Source organism: Cavia porcellus, unplaced genomic scaffold (assembly GCF_034190915.1).
Source record: "Cavia porcellus strain 051 isolate PalLab524CR breed Dunkin Hartley unplaced genomic scaffold, mCavPor4.1 scaffold_8, whole genome shotgun sequence".
Classification (NCBI taxonomy): Eukaryota; Metazoa; Chordata; class Mammalia; order Rodentia; family Caviidae; genus Cavia; species Cavia porcellus.
In genome coordinates this window covers 80,527,388-80,533,616 of record NW_026947491.1, presented here as the reverse complement: position 1 = coordinate 80,533,616, position 6,229 = coordinate 80,527,388, and positions in this window count along the sequence as shown.

Sequence of the window (6,229 nt, the reverse complement as noted above, 5' to 3'; positions counted from 1 at the left end):
GTCTATTACATTTTCATGCCAAAATATGACAAAGACAATATTAGAAAAGTATCAACTACAGTATTACAGGATTGACTCCAATAATGTATAAAAAACGATGATGCAACACTCAGTATTTTATCTCAGGAATGCAATGATGTTTAACACTGGAAAATTTAAAAAATTCATCACAATAATGACATTAGCAACAACAAAATGATCTGAATAGTTGATAAAGTATCAACATCTTCATAGCTCAAAGAAAAAAATGACTCTTGAAATATCAGAACTAAAAGGGAGTTATTTCATGATTAATAACATCCCACTCTCTCTCCTAGCTTCCATAGAAAAAAGTGAATTGAAACATTCCTGTCACACTCCTTTCAAGGTAAAGTTGTCCTCTTTTCGGTTTATTGACTATTGTACTAGTAGTCCTAATCAGCACAATAAAGTAAAAGCAAATGAAAAGTAAAATAATTGGAAATAAAGAATCAAAATTATCATCATTCAGGACTGATTTCATCTTCCAAAGTAAAAACAAATGAATGCACAGTTAAATTATAAAACTCTAGCAAGTGTTGTAAATATAAAATTAACTGAAAAAAGCTAAGTGCATTTAAATACTATCTCAAAAAATACTTATAAGTAGGAATATTAAAAGATAATTTAAATAGCTTTAAAAGTACCTGGGAATAGAGCTTATCAAATGTGTTACCAATGGCCTAACAATTTAACTAAGAGGGAAATGTGGTTCAGAGCTTCAACAGGAAACTATGGAACGTTCTACTATTGCATGCAAATGGGAAATAGGTAATCGGTGTTTCCTTAGAAATTGTAGGAAACTCTCTTGGAGAGAGGGTCATGGCAGCTGAATTTTCTGGAGACTGGATTAGTCAAAAGGGGAAATACAGGTAAGATTTGAAAGTGTTCCACTTCATAAGAACTAAAGTATTATGTTATGATGGTAAGAAATAAAATATTCACACTGAAACTTTTTCAGACTTTGAAATATCCACAAACTCGCATGATGGGACATCCTCTGAAACCAAGATAGGATTCTTCTGCTTGTCTTGAGTTATGTTAGCAGGGACGTAATGCGCTTCATATAAAGCAATGTCATTACTGAAGAAAATGAAAAGAGAAATGCTTGAGGAGCCAGCAAGTGATGAACCCTCTGTGTCCTGAAACATTATCATAAGTGCTGAATATGCCGTTAACTTATATTGTCCCTGCATTTATAATTCAATTGGTAATGTTTTTTTTTTCAAATTTGCATAGTAACTGCCAACTTCAATATGGTAGTAAATTGTTTTCAATTGTATAGAATGTGAAAGCTCAGTGATGTGGGAAGTTTGTTTCCCAGTTAATCTATCAAGTGACCTCTCTTCTGCACTTAGGCAGTTCGTACAGTCTTCAGGGTTATAGTGATTTCTACAGTTTCTAATAGAACTTCAAGTATATTTATTTCATGTTTCAGAAATAATAGAAAAGCAGATAGATGGATGGATGGGTGGGGAGATTATTGGTAATTAACATTATTTGAGAGATTGTTTTGAGTGATAAATATATAAAATCCAAGATGATTTTATTACTTTATGTATTCATTGATTTACTTATAAACTACTAATTATTATGGACATATATAAATCAGCTTGTGTCTCCATTGGGTTATAGGCTTATAGTATGTAAATAGGCTTGTAAATAATTAATTTAGTGGATCACAGGCTATGATATAGGTGTGTCATGTTGCACAAGTATCACAAAAGAAAAATCACTCTTGCATGGGATGAAGAAAGAATATAGAAAAAATTTAAATGCAAGATACACTTTCTAGTGTAGATCTGAAAGGTGGCTCCAGAAGAAGCTGGAGGACCAATTCTAACACTTAGTAGGACCAATTCTAAGGAGTACACGCTTTACTCAAAAAGCAATTGCTCAGCACTTAAGGTGTCAAACAATGTTAAGTATCTGCAATGTAAAAAAAAAAAAAAGTACCTGCTCTCAAGAAATTGTAACATAGGAGTTGGAAACTTGTCAATAATAAGAAATTGAAATATTAAAACACACAGTACACACAGTAATTTTTACATTTGTGATTGAATCAAGTTCCATAAAAAACAAAAGAACAATTTTGTCTGCACCAAGGAATTGGAAAACATTTTCCAAGGGTGACATATTGGACTGTGAAATTTCTTATTAAAAACTTCTGCCCATATTATTTTGGTGCTTATAATATGAGAAAATAGAAATTTTCCACACAGTCACCAGCTCAATATTATCAAGATACAAGTCCAAATGAATTTTGAAAATAAAAATATCTTCATTTTTTTCTTAAGAATGCCTCTTCTCCACTTCAGAACTTTTAAGGGTAGTTTGTGTGCAGCTACTTGACATTTCTTAAAATCTACAGATTCAAAGTAATTTATTGCTCATCAGAAACAAGTGTATCTTTCCTTAGCAAAGGTGGGAATGAAAAGCTTGAAATAAAAAGAAGCTTGATTGTGAGTACCACACTTTTCCAGATAGACATATTGGCAGTACAGCGCCGGTTAATGGTTTATATAATGGCAATTTAATAAATAGAGGAATAGATTACACAATACAGGTTTCTGAAGACTTGTTAGATATGCCTGATTTAAGGGTCTAGATACTGGGGTTTTTTTCGTTTCTACATAAATCCAAATATATCTTAATTGGACAAAATTTATTAACAGGCTACAATTACTTCTTAAACTGTACTACAATGTCTAAACAAAACATTAATGTATCAGTAGAGTTCCAAAAATCAAAATAAATTACAAAGTAGAAAAGAAGAAGAGTTCATGTCCAACGTAGAGAATGAAAAGGCCTCTGAGAGGAACATATGTTAGCATCCGTTCCAGTAGAGAGAGAGTGTGGGTAGTATCTTCCAGAAGGGAGGAAACTTACAAGGAAAGAACAAGATGTACTCAGAAACCACGGAAGAGCTCAATTGTATCAAATTGTAAATCTGAGTTAGCAAATTGCTATGTCCCACAACTAGCTGTAGTGTGTGTCTAAAGTTATTTAAAAAAAAAAAAGTGCATGTCTGTGTCCAGGCTTAATGTAAGAAACCTGTCCTAAGCTTTTGGCCAAAGTTGCTACGTTCGGGAGAAGAGAAGTTGCTCCTATAGTTCATCTATTTCCTACGCAACATTAAGACATCTGAGGTATGGTGAGAAAGGAGCAGAAATAACCAAACTCGGGCTCAGAAATGGAAGAATTTTAATGCCAACAGGTTGTGTTTTATTCTCCTGTAAGGAAGAAATAAAAGATCCTTGCCTTTCTGCATCATAGAGTTCTCTGTTTGAACTCTGTAACAAAAGTAGATCAACAAGAGAAAAGGATGTGACATAAATGACAACCCGAAGAAATGGTTAAATCTGAGTGTTTTATACCCGATGTGATGAAGACTGGAGAACACTAGGACAATATGTCAACACAGAGAGTAGAAACGGAGTGGTGAGGCCTCTTCATCCATCCGTCTGTGTTCTTCCACCTTCAGGTCCTCAGCAGTTAGGGCGCTCGTTTTCTTTAGTTGCAGAAAGGGTGCCTTTCTTCTGAGGATGCTTTTCTTCTCATGACCCTCAAGAGAGAAGCAGAGTGTTTCTTGTGCCTAACATGTCTCCAATTCCTTCAGTTTAAAATATTTATACGCCCGAGTTTGTGCCATAGTTTGCAGTCGTGTGTCCCAAATGCTGTCCATATTTTAAAATTTTAATTACAGAAGTAATACCAAGCTTGTTAATAAAGACTTCCTCAAAGCTAAGGGCATGTGTAGAAAGTGCAAAGCTTTTGTCCAATATTAACCCAGAGAAGGACTGAATCAATGTGCATTCTTCCAACTTCCAGCAATATATGTAAAGACAGGTGCAGAGCAGGAATCTAAGAAAAGTTGTTTCAATATAACTGGTTCCCACTGCATGGATAGCTCTACAATTCACTTTCTTACATGAACAGCTTTCTATGAAATACAGACATTTATCCTCACTCTTTGTTGCTGAAAAATAATATTTTTCTATGGTCTAGCATTGACCCATTCTTTAGCTAGCTAGGCCTCACTGAAATGTTTCAGTGGAAAAGGAAGCAATTATAATTTCTAACGTAAATAAAGGATGAGTTTATAGAGAAGAAATAGGATACAAAGAAAACATTTATATTATTGCAATAATCCAAGTAAACTATAAAAATGACAGCTTGATTTGAAATTATGAAATGTCTCAGATAACAAAATAAACTTTAGGGTCATCCTAGTTTACTATGCGGGAACCAGAAGAAGAACAATAGGGTAGGCCAATGTAGATGATTAGGAAGATGAGGAAACTCTCTCTACATATAAAGAATAGAAGGATAAAACACAGTTTACTTGAGATTTTTCTTCTTCTTTCACACTCTGGTTTTTTATTTGCCCTGTCTTCTTCTTTTCACTTTCCAAGTTACATCAATCTGATCTCAGTAATATTCCCTAAATCCACATGATTTTACCTGGACATCGCTATCCCCATTCATGTCCTTTCTATGTCACACTCAGCATATTCTGCTTCCTCTCATTCTTCCAACACTGCATTGGTTTAGGTTTACTACAGATCAAATTCGAGATAATTCAAGTGACTAATATTGTAGTTGTCAGGGTTCACCAGAGAAACAAGACTAATAGGATGTAGAAATGAAGTAACAATGGCAATAAGAGATACACAGGGAGGTACACAACGCTTAATTTATCCTAGGGATTGGTTTATGTGATTATGGGGCCTTAGAACTCTTATAATGTGCAATCTGGAAAATTAGGCAAATCAGTGGTGTCATTTAGACCAAGTCAGAAATGGAGGTTCAAAGAAATAAATCCTCACCTCAGCTTAACGATATGAGAATTAGGAAAGTCAGTGTCCAAAGATAGGAAAAGATGAATTTCCCAGATCAAATGGAGAGAGTAAACTTAACCTTCTCCTGCTTTTTTGTTCTATTCAAACACTCAATGGATTGGCGATGCTTAGCCCTGTTGTGCTGGTTATTTTGTACTCATTCTACTGATGCTCATTTGTATCTTTTGAAAAAATCTTTATACACACACACGCATATGCACAGAGAAATAATATTTTACCAACTATCTGAGGTTCCCGTAGCCCAGCTCACAATTAAACTAATCTGCACACTGACTAACAGTTACTGTACTGCTGCTACACATTGGGCATTGTATCTGCCTTGAACATACTTTTATTATGTCATTGAATTTTCCAGAAAAGACACTACTTGTTTTTGAGACTTAGATGAAATTATTTACCATTGTCCCAAGAGTCAGTCTGCTCACCTGAAAAATGAGGATGAGGGTATCTGTACCATCCATCTGCTGCATGCATAACACTAATAAATGTTCAGGATTGAAAATGATCCTTCCACACAGTAAAAACAGGGATTTTACTTTTCACTAGTGAGTTCTCAACCATTCCCAAAACTGTCACTGCGATCTGCTAAACTCCCCATATTTTATGCCTATTTTACAGTTCTATAGGGACTCCACATTTTTACACCTCACCCTCTCGGCCCATTCTTTCTTGCTAGAATACCTTCCCTCGCTTCTCTAACTCCATACGTGTAAATTTTCTTCACTGTTAAATATTCCAGCCACATGAAAATTTTCTCTGTGATTTTGCTGTCCCAGAAGATATCTCTCCTGTTTCTCAATTGCTGAACTATTTTATATGTTGCTATATTATAGCACTTTTCTCTAATTGGAAAACTACTTTTAAATGTGTTTGTTTAAATATCTAACTATAGGTGGTTTAAATACTTATGGGTTTATACTTCTTTACCTCTAGGCTCTGAACTTCTGCAAAAATTGAGAGCAGGGGAAATTCTTTATATTTTGTGAAATTTTAAATTATTATTTTACATAATAGCCACAACAAATCATTTGGGTTTTTTAATAAGATATCTCATTCTGTGATAGAAATTTTATTTTTATTATTACTTTTATTCTTTTGCAGTACATATTGATTGCATTCCTTATGTGGAGTTGGTGCATATACATAACTCATCTTAATTCTTTTTTATCTCCTTCTTGCTCTCTTTTCTCCCACTATCTTTCAATGCTCATCCCTTTCATAAAAGATCCAACTGCCCTGTTTCCCATTATTCATTTATTTTGCTTATTTTTATTGAAGTCTATGCTAGATGCCTTTTATTTGTCCCTGAAGATTCATGCTTCATCCTGATTTTAGTGCCAACAAGGAAA